Here is a 16,485-nt window from a genome sequence, read left to right on the forward strand (position 1 = left end):
TAGATCGTTTCTTGGTCTGCGAGCTTGTTGGACTTGAGCTTGCTGAACCTGTCGTGCACAAACTCAGGAAATTGAGGTGCGGCTGGGCATTCACTAACAAAATGGTTCGGACTTGCACACAATGCACAAACTTCTTGGATTGGGTTAGGTGGAATTGGGGATTGTCCAGTATTTAGAAGACGGTCTAATTTTTGGGACAGTTCATCTACCTTACTGTGGATATCTATGACATTTCCAATCTGATAAATTCCACTTCTTTTTTATTGAAGCATGGGTTGTTCTCTAGAGGTGGCAGACATCTGATGTAGGAAATTCTCACTAAGTGTTTCAAAGAGCTGCCAGGCTTCATCCTCACTCTTTAGCATGAATGTCCCATCACATGATGCATCAACCATTTGTCAGTGTTTCTCTGATAGACCATCATAAAAATACTAACAAAGTTGCCATTTAGGGACAGCATGGTGTGGACATTTACGAATGAGGTCCCTTAACCTTTCTCATGTCTCATGAAAAAGTTCACCCTCCAATTGGGAAAAACTAGTGATAGCTTTTTTAATTTGATTTATTTTTTCAATTGGAAAGTATTTCTTGAGAAATTCTCTCTGAAGATGATCCCAAGTTGAAATGGTTATAGAGTCTAAGGAGTTTAACCAATGCTTGGCTTTGTCCTTAAGTGAGAAAGGAAACAGTTTCAACCTAAGGGCATCATCGGAGAAGTTTTGGATTTTTACTGTGAAATAAATTTCAAGAAATTCATTCAAGTGTTTGTATAGGTCCTCGTTACTAAGTCCATAGAATGATGGCAATATTTGAATAATGCTAGACTTAATCTCATATTGGGTAGCTTCTATTAGAGTTGCTTGAATGCATGGAGAGTAGGTATACGAGGATGGAGTGAAATATTCTCTCAATGAGCGTGGAGGATTAGCCTCACCAGGTGCAGCCATGTTTCTAACTCGGATAGTCCTAAGAGTCTTTTCTAATTCTTCGTCTAATGGTTGCAAGTCGGATTTTAGTGATCGTTGACCTAACATGCAACTAAAAAGTCTATATAGAACTATCCTAGTCTGTTAAGGATTATTATTATTATTATTTTTATTAAGAGGAGAAGAGAAGAGAGAAAAGAGTTCTAGAGAAGAGAAGAGAGAAAAGAGTTCTAAAGAAGAGATCCTAAGAAGTCCTAAAACTAATAGAAGAATTAGTTGTGGTTAGATTTTAATTACAATCAAGTTAGCACGCAGTGGACTCTCTATCCTAAAGTTACCCTAGTTCTAGACAGCTCCTAACTGTAGTTAGCCTTCAAGCCCTCCAAGTCGGAGCTTGACCAACCAACTGGCCAGATAAGTGTAAGGTTGGTGGGAGTCCCCCCGTTGCTTTCCTAAGACACCAATTAAATTGGCCAGGTTAGTGAACGGAACCAATTAAAAACCACCTTTCTTCGGGCCCAGTCGTCCCGCAAACCACTTGCCTAGACACCAGCTAGCTGATCAAGTCTAACCTGGTTCAACTCTCAGGGTCACTTGTCCTAATGAGCTCGAAATCCTTAGGGGTCAATGTCTAATTAATTTTAGATTAAGGTCTAGGTTATGCAAATGCAAGGGAGTGATTTGTGGGCCAAGGAAGGGTGATCAAATCCCTACCTTATCTTAGTTAATGGGTTGCACCCTTAAAGTTAATTATGGAGATGCAATGCAAAGAAACAAGGTGTCCAATCAAGTTAAAAATTTTTATATTTGAGGTTACGCTATTTCAGTTAAGTGTTATGAAATGTCAGTGGTTTTTTTTTTTTTTCAACCATACCAAGGTCCCCGACAACGGCATCAAAATTTGATGCGTAGTCGTTGATAGCACTAAAAATAGCTCTACTCACTACGTAGGTAGGATGAGTCGAGATCGTATCCTCAGAAACCTTGGGCTAAGTTGAGATTGCAAAATAAAAGAAAGAAGCATTATTTTTGATTTAGAGAATAAATTATCTTAAAATTTATGTAATTAGAAAATAAAGAGCTTGGGAGTTTTGAATTAATTTTGCACTAGTAGAGTTGTATCTCTTTTTTTTTTTAATTAAATAGATACGATTAATCTTAGAAAAAATATCTATCTTTTCTCGACACATTCCGTACCCGTAGATCATGGTGCGTCTCCAAAAAGTACTAGATAAACAACTCTTCTTTTCTCGGCACGTCCCGTATCCGTAGATCACGGTGCATCTTCGAAAAGTAAAAGTTGTTCCTAATATTAATCTAACAGAAAAGCATAAATAAAAGCATATGAAAGAGAGCAAATAAAGAACTCATGATGATTTAAGTAAAAAGCATAATCTTTATTGCATATAAAGAAATACAAGAAAGTTTAGAACAATAAACCCACTCTATGTCGTTACAAAATTTCTTCTCTACTCCCGAGACTGCTAGCCTAGCTGCTCTGGAGTAATCCTTTTCTCTTCCTCTATGCAAGGCTCTAGAAGAATTTCTGAGCTCTCCCTTCAAATGGGAGTACAAAAACCTTTTTATAGGTGTTAGGAGGGAGGAGTTTTACATGGTTTTCAGATGTGGGACTAAAGAAAATACTAAGGATTAAAAGATGGATGGATGAGATGGAAAGATCACAAGCAGATAAAGAAAATACAAATTCTTCCTCTTGAAGTATTTTCAAATATTATATTTTTTTCTTTAATTTTTAGATCCATCTGCTATCTGTTCGCCACTGTGTCCGCGTGCCCGCAATGCCGCACGAACCCGCCATGCCGCGCGCCCGATGCCGCACATCCGCCATCACGCGAACCCTCTATGCCACGCGCCCGATGCCACGCATCCACCGCCGCACGCCCGCCATGCCGCGCGACCCTTTTGATTACAAAAAGAAACTTTTGTTTCTTTACAATGACGTCTATATCTTTTTTGGGTTCCTTGCATAATATCTTCATTTTCTATAATACCGTATGCATCCTTCTTTTATTTAAATTTTATTTTAAGTCTAATTTTCTTCAAACTTAAGTCTTTTTGATCTATGAATCGGACTCTTTGTATCGACGATCACCTTTCCTGTAAAACATAAAAAAAGCATCAAATTTTAATAAATAAAATAAATTAAATATAATTTTCTGCTTTAAATGACTTAAATTAAATGTTTATCACAGATCTCACTAGCCACTTTTGTGGGACACTAATACAAAGATGTGGGTGCTCATTTGAGAAATGAGTCCACTGAATTGACTCGATAAAAGAAAATATCTTGTGGAAGCCTTACATGCATGTCAAAGATGGTTTTCTAAGTGGTAGTTATGCAAGTGATCCTTAGACCTGAGATCATCATGAAATCTTATGCACTTGAATCCATATTTTGTTTCATACTTAAGTATGACTTTAGGATATGTATGGGGTATTCTGGATATGGTAAGAGTGTATACAAAGGTTGTGAGTAGGTCAACATGGAATCGATCGCTCCTAATAAGAGGAGATCGCATCCTGTGTATTCTCATTCGTAGATGACTTAGAAAAAATCTTTTGGCCAAAAGTTGGAAAGAGATTAGAAAGAGTTTTTAATACTTCTTCATTAGAGTCATCATTGGTTAATTAAAAATTAATATGAATATGTGTTTGAGTTTGACATGATTCCATACTCATGAATATATTCAGGGTGCTGGGATGATCGAAGGATTGTATTGCACGGTAACTTGCCACTGAAGGACATATTTGATATTTTTATTAATTTTTTATATCTTTTGGGTAGTCATGATACATTGCTAGATGTCAATCTTGACTTGTAGGTTTCTGATCGAATTAAAGAGTTTAATTCGAATGCCAATTAGAAAGAATTCTAATTACTGAAATTGGGTTAGCTCGATTGGAGCTAAATCAATTAGATTAAATTCTAATCAAATTAGATTAACTAGCACCCAGACCTACTACTAGCTAGATGTGGAACTCAATGGGTCACACACATATAGAAATTAGCCAAGGATCTTTTTAAAAAAGATTGAATGGAATTTTTGATTCAATCGGAGTTTCGGTAAGCATGCTAGCACATGTGGAATCCCTAGCTCTTTTAGAGATCAATTTGGTCTCATGCCTTGCTCATTTACTAGCCCAACTTGGTAGATATTTGGGTTTGGTCAAGCAACCTGGAAGCAGCCAAAAAGAGGCACCATATCTGGTGTACACGCCAAATAATTAAGAGTCCAACTTAAGAAGGACTCTTGGCACTAATATGCAAAATGCATGCGCACTTTATTTGTGGCATGGAGAAGGACTAAGAATTCTTCTGTTTTGGGTCTCTATTTTTTATGGTAAGTAGATCAGATGATGAGCCAGCTAGCATACATTTTGAAGTATGAAAAATCTATCAGATTGTGCATGAAAAAATTACTTGAAGCATTATTATGCGTGTGACAGGTTTTTCTGGACATGCGAAGGGATGCAAAGACTCCTTCTATTTAGGAAGTCTTAAGTGACTTTTTGTCTGATAATTTTTGTAATAAGGATTAGTTTTAAGTGCTGATCATGTGATAAAAATTTAAAAAATTATCAGATTAAGAAAAGTTGCTTTTCACACCCTTTTCTAGGCATGCACGCGTGACAGGGAGAAGGTGCTCGCGCATCTCTTCGGTGAAGAGTCCTTCTCACATATGAACTCTTATCCAAATAATGTGTCATTTGGTGATGGCTTTCCTATTTGAATAAAGGTTTATGTAAAAAAATTTTACACTAATCTGATGTGTGAAGAGATGCAAAAAGCATCTCGTTCTGGGCATGCGCGTGTGAGAAGGTAGGAATCAACATATCACCCCTTGAAGAGTCCTTTTGTTTAAGGACTCTCAGATAAGTGATACGAGGACTTGATATACCTTTTCCAATAAGGTGTGCCTTCTATATTATTGCCTCATCTGGTGCTATAAATAGGAGATGGAAGATGGGGTGATCATTCAATTCTTACATCCCCTATCCACTCCCTCTCTCCCTCTCTTACAACTCTAGGTTTTAGGACAAGGCTTGTTCTTTTAAGACAAGCCTAATCCTCATAGCTCTAAGGGTTTAAGAGGTCTAGAAAAAGGTAGTCAAGTCTAGTGGATGGTTCAGAAAGATTCAGACTCAGATTTGGAGGAAGATCTAATCGATTGGTGGCTGGTTGAGTTCTAAGGGCTAGAACTCTTGAAGCAAGATGAAGAAGGAGCACTATCCTTGGTTCAATTTTCGTGTAGATCATCGTTGAGGGTGGACACTTGGATGCCTTATGAAAAATTGGATTAGTGTTATAGGTATTCTTCTGATCTAAATTTATTTTATTATACTTTGATTGATATAGTCAAGAGTTTCTGGGCATTAAGGTTTTCGGTGCATCGAGTATTTTTAATGAAAATTTTAAATACCTAATCCTTCCACTGTGCCATTGAAACCCAATAGAGAAGGTCTCTGAAGAGCATCGAGTCTAAGAACCTGAACCTAGCAGTGAGCCAGTAGGTGTGGTGCCTCCTTCTCCTTGTAGATTAAGTAGGCTCTTCCATCCTCCTGAAAGATACTTAGATATTCTTACAGAGTATATAGAAGAAGCTTCCTTACGAGAGATAGAGACATTTGGAATGATCTCAAGACCTACGATGAGGTAATGTTAGATGTTGACTCCGAGAAATGGATAGAAGCGATGAAGTCAGAAATTGACTCCATACATTCCAACTAGATTTGATCCATAGTAGATCCACCTGATGGTATTGTACCTATCGGGTGTAAATAGATTCATAAAAAAAAAATTAGACTAGATGGTAAGGTAGAGACCTATAAGACAAGGCTAGTTGCGAAAGACTATAGTCAACGTGAAGGTATTGACTATCATGAATCCTTTTCACCCATGGCCATGCTGAAATCCATCCGCACTTTGCTTACGATTGTGGCTTTTCATGATTATGAAATTTGACAGATGGATGTAAAAACTATATTTCTAAATAGATATCTTGAGAAAGATATCTATATGGAGTAGCCTTTGGGTTTTATATCTAGTGATAGAGATCATAAGGTCTGCAAGCCGTAAAGGTCCATATATTGACTCAAGCAAGCATCTCGGAGTTGGAACACTCACTTTAATGATATGATCAAAATATTTGATTTCATCAAATATGAAGAGGATCCATATGTGTATAAAAAAGTCAGTGGGAGCACTGTCACATTTCTCATATTGTACATGGATGATATCCTCCTAATTGAGAATGATATTCTTATGTTGACATCAGTCAAAATATGGTTGTCAAAAGAATTCGTTATGAAAGATCTAAGAGAAGCTTCCTACATTCTTAGTATAAAAGTCTATAGAGATAGATCTAAGAGAATGATAGGACTCTCATAGCAAATGTACCTAGAGGAGGTGCTGAAAATATTCAATATGAAAAACTTTAAGAGGGATTTCTTACTCCTTAGGCATGGTATTCATCTCTCCAAGAAGATTTGTCCTGACTATTGGAGCATGATCCTAGCTCCTCCCATAGACTTTTGGTACAGCGGAACCAGCAACGAACAGATCTGGAGACTTCTGGACTCGATCCAAGGCCCTTGACGAAATCAGCTTGGTTGCTGTCTTCTTCATCAGCCTTTTGTTCCAGATGAAGAATGCCTCTGAAATCACCTCTAAAAAGTCCAAGATCTGGTACCCAACCAGAACAGACCTGGACCGAGGTCTTCCAATTTGTAGATCTCAAATTGAAGCATTCTAGATAGGGAATAAGATAGATGGAGACAAACCTTGCAGATCTGTCCTGCAGCAGCCTTTCTTGTAGATCTGTTGATGGAGATCTCACCCGCACCTCAAACGACCTCAGATCAACTCCAGATCTGAGAGGGACTTGTACCAACCTCTTCTCAAGAGATTTCAGCTCTTGGATCTGGTGTTTGGGTGACTGCAAGAGAGGAGGGGAGCAATCTGGTTGGCGGCTGCAAGGTGGAAGGGGCTAGCGCCTCCCTTCTTTCTTTCCTTATCTGGACCTGGCGGCAAGAAACCCTAGGGTTTCTTGCTCCTGGGGCATGGAGGATGGCTGGAGAGAGAGGGAGAAGAGAGAGAAAGACTTGGGAGAAAGAGTTGTCTATTACTTGGCTTGATTAAACCTATACAAGTACATGTATATATAAACACCGGGTCAAGTGACCCAAACCCAAAACTCCCTTGACCAACTCTATGGGAGATTAGGTTAACCCAAGCCCATGTACACCCATGACTTGACCTAATCTCACCTATCCTAGGCCCAGACCTGGCCCATAAAGAGTTGGTCCCTTGAGGCCCACATAACCTAGACCTCAAGAACCCGAAAGGCCCACAGCCTTTCAACCTAGGACCCAACTAGCCCTAGAGCCTCCATGAAGCCCTCATGAATGATGGACCTTGGCCTTAGCCTTGATCCCCTGGGCCTTGGGCACACCATCTGGATCATAACAATCTCCACTTTGGTGTCCCAAGGCCTCAACCAGCTCCACTCTGTCCTTGCGACTGTAGATCCATTTGCAGCCAATGGGCCTTTTCAACTGTGGCAACTGCACCAATCGCCACGTCTGGTTCTGGTGGAGAGACTGCATCTCCTCGGACATCATCTGGACCCACCGCTCTCTTTCCTGACTTTCAATAGCCTCCTGATATGTATATGGGTCTCCATTCGCTGTCACCAGGGCATATGACAGCGTCTCCTCAAAGCCATATCGGTCCGATTGCCTGATGGTCCTCTTGGGCTTGTGTAGGGCAACACCGATATCAATCCTCGATCCAGCTCGCTCCTGCTGGACCTCTCCACCTCGATCATCCATCTGAGTCCTCTCCACCTATGAAGACACCTTAGGTAGGTGCTCCACCTGAATGTCATGTCCTCCAGTAGTACCTGCAAGAGGCAAAATCAAAAAGGTTAGCTATCCAACAGCGCCCTGCTGGACCTCCTCTTGCTCCTGCTGCTTCTCCATGCCTGCTCACCTCCATAGGATTGACTCATCAAAAGTCACATCCTGACTAATGATGACCTTCTTTTTCAAGGGATCCCACAGCCTGTATCCCTTGACTCCTCGTGGATAGCCTAGAAACACTGCCTTGCATGATCTGGCGTCTAGCTTGCTCCACTCACCAGCTCCAATGTGCACATAGGCCATGCACCCAAATACCCGTAGATGGCCCAGCCCAACTGTCCTTCCAGACCACATCTCCTCTGGAAGCCTGCCATCTAACCTGGTGTGAGGTGACCGATTGACCAAGTAACCGGCTACGTCAACTGTGTCAACCCAGAACGCCTTTGGAAGCCCTACCTACAGCCTCATGCATCGTGCCTTTTCCAAAAGTATTCTGTTCATCCTCTCGGCCACCCCATTCTGCTGTGGAGTCCCCTAAACTGAGAAGTGTCTCCTGATCCCACACTCCTCACAGTAGTCCTGGAACTCTCTGTTGGTGTACTCCCCGCTATTGTCTGACCTCAGACACTTCACGCTCCTCCCCTGCTCCTTCTCCACCTCCGCTCTCCAAATCTTGAACTTGGTGAAGACCTCTGACTTCTCTCTTATAAAGTAAATCCAGAGTTTTCTTGAGAAATCATCAATCAGGGTTATGAAGTATCTGGCCCCATTCCTAGCTAAAACTGGGGCTGGTCCCCACACATCCGTGTGTACTAACTCCAGAGGGGCTGCACTGCGGGCTGTACTGATGGTGAACTGAACTCTCCCTTGCTTTCCCATCTGGCAAGGCTCATAGATCTCCCCTGTAGCACCATCCTCCAGATCAGAGATGAGTCCTCTCCTGCTCAATTCCCTCAGCCCTCTGTCACCCATGTGGCCTAGGTGGTAGTGCCACATCCTGTAAGCTCCCTTCTGGTCCTATACTGTAGCTGCTGCATCAGACTCTCCGGTCACCACAGATCCCTCCATGCAATAGAGGTTATTGTCCAACCTCCTGTCTCTCATCACTACCATAGCTCCATTGGAGATGTTCAGTACTCCGCTTCTAGCCCTACTGCTGAAGCTGTATCCACTGCGCTCCAAGTAGCCAAGTGACACCAGATTCTTTTCCAGCTCCGGGATGTACTTTACATTTGTCAATATCCTCACAATCCCATCAAACATCCTCACCCTGACTGTCCCTATCCCAGCCACCTTGCAAGGATGATTGTCGCCTAGAGTCACTGATCCCTCATCTGTCTTGGTGTATGTCGCAAACCATGACCTGTGTGGTGTGTAGTGATGTGAACACATAGAGTCTAGTATCCACTCCTATATGTAATGCCCGTGACCATCTGATACCACAAGTAGATCATCCTCCACCTGCTGCCCAGTAACTACACTCACTGATTCTGAGCCACTTCTTTCTCCCTTCTTGCTCTTCCATAGTGGACATTCTCGCTTGAAGTGCCCGAACTCGTTGCACTTGAAGCATTTCACCTCTTTCTTTCCCTTCCTGGACTTGGACCGCCCCCTGGACTTGCTTCTGCCTCTGCCTCTACCGGTCCTCTCCCCTACTGCCAAACCTTCCTGGGGAGCCCGATCTCTGGTCAACTTTTTCCTTTGCTCATTTGACCTCAGCACCGAGACCATGTCTTCATATTCCAGAGTCTCCTTGCCGTAGAGCAGTGTAGTCACCAAAGAGTCATATGATCCTGGCAGTGAACACAAAAGCAATAGAGACTTGTCCTCCTCATCCAGCTTCACCCCGATATTCATCAACTCCATGCACAACTGGTCGAACCTCTGAATGTGGCCAATCACATCAGATCTCTCCTGCATCCGAAGACTGTACAACCTCTTCTTCAGCATCAGCTTGTTGCACATATTCTTCCCCATATACATGGTGTGCAACTTCGACCAAAGGTGCTTCGGGGTCTTTTCTTCCAGCACCGAATACAATGCCGCATCCGCCAAACATCCTCTGATCATCGAGCATGCTTTCTTCTCCAATGATGCCCACTGCTTCTGTCATTCCCTCAGGCTTCTCATCCAAAGCCTGATCCAGATCTGCTTGCACCAGAAGATCTTCCACCCAGATTTTTTACATGAAAAAATTTCCCTTACCATCAAACTTCTCAAAATCGACCTTCATATTGCTGCCCATGACTGGATCCAAGCCAAACAAGCAATATAAAATCAAGAAGTATAGAATATACATTGATGGTACCTCGCGCTTGGAATCGCTTCCTCACCATCATGGCTCTAATACCAACTATTGGAGCATGATCCCGGCTCTTTCCATAGACCTTTGGTGCAACAGAACCAGCAACGAACAGATCTGGAGACTTCTGGACTCGATCCAAGGCCCTTGACGAAATCAGCCTGGTTGCTGTCTTCTTCGTCAGCCTTTCGTTCCAGATGAAGAACGCCTCTGAAATCATCTCTAAAAAATCTAAGATCTGGTACCCAACCAGATCAAACCTGGATCGAGGTTTTCTAGTTTGTAGATCTCAAATTGGGACATTCTTGATAGGAAAGAAGGTAGATGGAGATAGACCTTGCAGATCTATCCTGTTGCAGCCTTTCCTGTAAATCTGTTGATGGAGATCTCACCCGTACCTCAAACGACCTCAGATCAACTCCAGATCTGAGAGAGACTTGTATCAACCTCTTCTCAAGAGATTTCAGGTCCTGGACCTGGTGTTTGGGTGACTGCAAGAGAGGAGGGGAGCAATCTGGTTGGCAGCTGCAAGAAGGAAGGGGCTAGCACCTCCCTTCTTTCTTTCCTTATCTGGACCTGGTGGCAAGAAACCCTAGGATTTCTTGCTCCTGGGGTGTGGAGGATGGCTGGAGAGAGAGGGAGAGACTTGGGAGAAAGAGTTGTCTATTACTTGGCTTGATTAAACCTATACAAGTACATGTATATATAAACACCGGGTCAAGTGACCCAAACCCAAAACTCCCTTGACCAACTCTATGGGAGATTAGGTTAACCCAAGCCCATGTACACCCATGACTCAACCTAATCTCACCTATCCTGGGCCCAAACCTGGCCCATAAAGAGTTGGTCCCTTGAGGCCCACATAACCTAGACCTCAAGAACCCGAAAGGCCCACAGCCTTTCAACCTAGGGCCCAACTAGCCCTAGAGCCTCCATGAAGCCCTCATGAATGATGGTCCTTGGCCTTAGCCTTGGTCCCCTAGGCCTTGGGCACACCACCTGGATCATAACACTGACACACTTAAGAAGATCCAGTGCATGAGCAAGATCCCTTATGCTTCGATAATAGGGAGTCTCATATATATCATGTTATATATGCGACCTGATATAGCCCTTGCTGTGAGTGTCATGAGCAAATATTAGGCGAATACAGGTGAAGAATACTAGATTACTGTGAAAAACATCCTTAAATACTTAAGGACTAAGGAATTGTTATTGATCTTTGGTGGAGGATCGGAGCTGATAGTTGAGGGATATACCGATTCAGACTTCATGACTGATGTTGATAATAGAAAGTCTACATTAAGGTGTATTTTTTTATATAATGGTGGTGTGGTTAGTAGAAAGAGTTTCAAGCAGTCGATCATTGTAGATTCGATTATGGAAGTCGAGACATCGTCACTTCTGAAGTTGCTAAGGAAGCCTTTTGATTCAAGAAGTTTGTTGTGGAGATAGGTATGATGCCATCAGATGCCATTGCACTGCACTGTGATAATAATGGTGCCATAGCCCACACTAAAGAGCCCAAGTCTTACCAGAAGTCTAAGCATATAGAGCGGTGATTCTACATCATATGCGAATACCTCGAGAAGATGTTTGTCGCGGTGCAGAGGAAAGAAGAGTGCCCAATATGTCAATCGCAAGTGTGTTGCGATAAGATTTTTTTTTGTAATTTTTTAACTCATGTAATGATATTTATTATTTGATAATAAAATGAGATATTAATTCATCATATTAGCTGCATCTTATTGTAACTAAGATTACGATGAACCTTAAAGATTAGGGCAATGATTTTAGGAGACATGAATGGGTCATGCTAGTGAGATCTAAAATCTTAAAACTCCTATTTTAAATATTTTTGATCGTAGGAGCATTGAGTCGGAGATCAATATTCTGGATAGACTGACACATCCTATGTATACTCAGTGGAGAGGGTGGCAGATCTCCCTAGCCACTTGTGTATGGAAAACTAATATAAGGATGTAGGTGCTTATTTAAAAATGAATCTACTGAATTGACTTAATGAAAGAAAATATCTTATGGAAGCCTTACTTGCATGTCAAAGATGGTTCTCTAAGTGAGAGTTGTGCAAGTGATCCTTAGATCTGAGATCACTGTGGAATCTTGTGCATATGAATCCATATTTTAATTCATATTCAGGCATGGCATTAAGATATGTACGGGATATTCTGGATATGGTGAAATGTGTATAAAGATTATGAGTAGGACAACATAGAATTGATCACTCCTAGTAATAGAAGATCGCATCCTATATATTCTCATCCCTAGATGACTTAAAATAAATCTTTTGACCAAAAGCAGAAAGGAGATTAGAAAGAGTTTCTAATGCTTTTTCATTGGAGTCATCATTGGTTAATTAAAAATCAATATGAATTTGTGTTTGAGGTTGACATGATTCTATACTCATGAACATATTTAGGATGCAGGGATGATCGAAGGATTGAATTGCACAGTAACATGCCATTGAAGGGTATACTTCATATTTCTATCAAATTTTATATCTTTTGATAGTCATGATATATTGCTAGATGTCAATCTTGATTTGTAGGTCTAATCAAATTAAAGAGTTTAATTCGATCGTCAATTAGAAGGAATTCTAATTGTTAAACTCGGGTTAGCTCGATTAGATCTAAATTGGTTAAATTGAAATCTAATCAAATTAGATTAACTTACACCCAAACCTACTGCTAGCTTGATGTGAAACCCAATAGGTCACACATATATAGAAATTGGCCAAGGATCTTTTTGAAAAAGATTGATTGAAATTTTGGATTCAATCAGGGTTCCCAGTAAGCATGCTAGCACGTGTGGAAACCCTAGCTCCTTTGGAGATCAATTTGGTGTCATTCCTTGCTAACTTGCTCGCCCAATTTGGTGGGCATTTGGATTAGGTTGTCTCACCTGGAAGCAGCCAAAAATAGGTGCCATATCTGATGTTAACGCCAAAAATTAAGAGTCCAAGTTGTGAAGGACTCTTGGCGCAAAAATGATGAGTGCATGCACTCTTTGGTTTTGGTGTGCAGAAGGACTAAGAGTCCTTCTGTTTTGGGTCTCTACTAATTTTTATGGCAATTAGATTAGATCATGGAACACCTAGCACACTATTTAAAGTATGAAAAATTATTGAGATTATGGATGAAATTTTTGCTACAACCTTGCCACGCATGCGAGAGATCTTCTGGATGTGCGAAGAGATGCGAAGACTCCTTCTATTTATGGAGTCTTAGGTGGCCTTTTTTATCTAATATTTTTCTTGATAAAGATCACATTTAAGTGTTGATCACATGTGATAAATCTAAAAAAATATCAGATGTTGGAGGGTTGCTTTTGATGCCCTTTTCTAGATGTGCGTGTGTGCGATAGAGAGAAGGTACTCACACATCTCTCTGATGAAGAGTCCTTCTCAGGTTTGAACTCTTATCCAATGGGGCATCACTTGTTGATAGCCTTTCTATTTGAATAAAAGATTACGTGGCAAATTTTCACACTGATCTGAAGTCAGAAGAGATGCCAAATGCATCTCTTTTTGGGCGTGCATGCGTGGGAGAAAAATTATTGATGTATCACACCCTGAAGAGTCTTTCTATTTGAAGACTCTCAGATAAGTGATATGAAGATCTGATATGACTTTCCAGATGAGTCGTGCCTTCTCTATTGGCACCCCATCTAGTACTATAAATAGAAGATGGTAGATAGATTAATCACTCAATTCTTACATCCCCTATCCACTCCCTCTCTCCCTCTCTTACAACTCTAGGGTTTAGGATAAAGGCTTGTTCTTTTAAGACAAGCCTAATCCTAATAGCTCTAAGGGTTTAAGAGGTCTAGAAGAAGATGGTTAGGTCTAGTGGGTGGTTCTAAGAGGTTCAGACTTAGGTCTGAAGAAAGGTCTGATCGATGGTGGCTAGTCGAATTCTAGGGGCTAGAACTCTTGAAGCAAGGTGAAGGAGAAGCACTGTCTTTGGTTTAATTTTTGTGTGGATTACTATTGGAGAGTGGACACTTGGACTGAAAATTAAATTTATGCTACAGGTATTCTTCTTATCCAAGTTTATATTTATTATACTTTGATTGATATAGTCAAGAGTTTCTGGGTATTAGGATTTTTGGTGCATCAGATGTTTCGAATAAAAATTTTAACACCTAACCCTTTTGCTGTGCCATCGAAATCCAATAGTGGTATCAGAGCCTACCTTGATCTATATAATCAAAGGTTAGAATATGGTCTTGATTGTGATCAAGCATGGATTTTCAGTTTGGTTCAAGTTGGGTCAAGGGTTGAACCCAATTGAACATCCGAACCCTAGCATGTCTTAGAGATATGTTTTAGTTAAATGCATGATGTATATATAGAATCTTTCTAAGTAGCCTAGCACTCGAATAGGGGTTCATCACTAGGCCATCCGATCATAAGAGCAAGTAGGGTTCAAAGATCCTCTCTTTCCATTCTATAGGATACTCTTATGGCGTGTAGGGGTGCCACTGTGATGTCCTAAGAAGAAGAACCATGAAAGGAGTATTTTGTGTTCATGCATATGATATGCTAAGATACTATGTTTTAATCATATTGTATGATTATGATTTCATATCTTAGAGATATGATTAGATGTCATGATTAGTTGTTATGTTTATTAAGATACAACTATAATAGTGCATCATTGTAATTGATTGAATTAGGATGTGCATGAGACCATTAAAGTCCTCATAAAAATAATATTAAGTCATAGTATTGTGAACCAATAGCTAACCTATTTTTTGAATCGATTAATCAATTGGTGTCTAAGGAGTGCTTCAAGATGGTGGTTATTTAATTAGTTTCGTTTGCTGGCCTGGCCAATATTTATTGGTGTCTAAGAAAAGCAACGGGAGGACCCCAACCAATCTTAATACTTTTCTGATCAATTAGATTAGTCCAAATCTTGAATCATGGTTGCTCAGTATTTTGAACACTATATATACCTTCTTTCATGCCTAGTCAATATCCTATCAAAAATCATAATAGGTTTGTTGTGATATCTATAAGGCTTGCTATGGAGATTGATGTAGATTTGTCTTGATGCATATTAGATGCTTTATGGTATATTTTGGATATGTTACTTTGTTGTGATATCCACAAGGGCAGTATTTTTCAGATGTAGCTGTATGAAAATGAAGGTCTGAATTAACTAAAAATTTTATAGTTATTATGATATTCACAAGGCTATGAGTATTTTTAGAAACAAGAATTATGTTGAGAGTTGCATGAGATGCAATTAGATATATTTTTTTATCTTTGAACTCATTGAGATTTATTGTGATATCCACAAAACTTCATTGAGGGATTAGTGTCTCAACCCCATTAAGAAACTAGATTAGAATTTTTTTGTTTATCATAGGAGAGGGCTATGGTATTCGATCAAATAGTGAGGAGACATAACTAGTTAAAAGATCTCATTTAGTTATGCATGTCAAACAAGAGTGGTCTGCTTATACCATTATTCTTTATTTATGTAGATTTAAGTTTATAGCTTCTTTACTTTTACTGCATGAAATTATGAATAAAAATATGTTGATCGATCCAAACTATATGGATTGGTTGAGGAACTTGCAAATTAGGTTCATATCGGAGAAGAACTCTGATGTTCTGGATATTCTTGACCTTAGATTGATTAGTAATAATGAGAAGGCAAAAGATGTCTCTATGGATATTATTTATTTATTTTGTGGTAAATTTGGATGTTGGGAGAATAATTGCAAGTTTGAAGCAAGGTTCAAGTATAGCACCAAAAGGTGTGTATATGATACAAACCTATTTTTCATTGAGTGGCTTAGACTCTGATACTTAGGTATTAGATACCGCCTGTGGATCACATATTTGTAATTTATCACAGTGACTCCAAAATATCAAAGATCTGAAAAGAGGTGACCTCAAGTTTTGGTGTAAGTGCAAGTGGAGAGTCCATCAGCGCAGAGGCTATGAAAATCTATATGCTTGATTTGCCTTCGAACAAAATTTTAGAATTGAAAGACTGTTATTATATACCAAAGGTCATTAGAAATATTATTTCTATACCTTTGTTGTTAAAACAAAGTAATGAAATAAAGTTAATGGAAAATGGATGCTCCATTTTCTTTTCTAATGAATTTTATGGCAGTGATTATATTGATAATAATCTTTTAATTTTTACACTCAATGAAAATATTTTTTATATTGAAAGAAATATGAAAAGAAAGAGAGAAGATGTGAATATTACATATCTCTGACATTGCCACTTCGGTCATATTAGTAAGTCAAGGATAAACAAGTTATACAAAGAAGAATTCTTTGACCCATATGATTATGAATTATTAAAAACTTGTGAATCTTGTTTCATG

The 16,485-nt window shown here is 39.9% G+C and overlaps 1 non-coding gene across 1 annotated transcript; it reads left to right on the forward strand.

The window, feature by feature from the left end:
* The first annotated feature begins 453 nt into the window (after nt 1-453).
* On the forward strand, nt 454-559 carry LOC140854409 (small nucleolar RNA R71). Its single transcript, XR_012137624.1, has one exon. It is a non-coding gene; the product is annotated as a small nucleolar RNA R71 (small nucleolar RNA).
* The last annotated feature ends 15,926 nt before the right edge of the window (nt 560-16,485 follow it).

This window comes from Elaeis guineensis, chromosome 16 (genome assembly GCF_000442705.2).
Source record: "Elaeis guineensis isolate ETL-2024a chromosome 16, EG11, whole genome shotgun sequence".
In the NCBI taxonomy this organism is placed as follows: Eukaryota; Viridiplantae; Streptophyta; class Magnoliopsida; order Arecales; family Arecaceae; genus Elaeis; species Elaeis guineensis.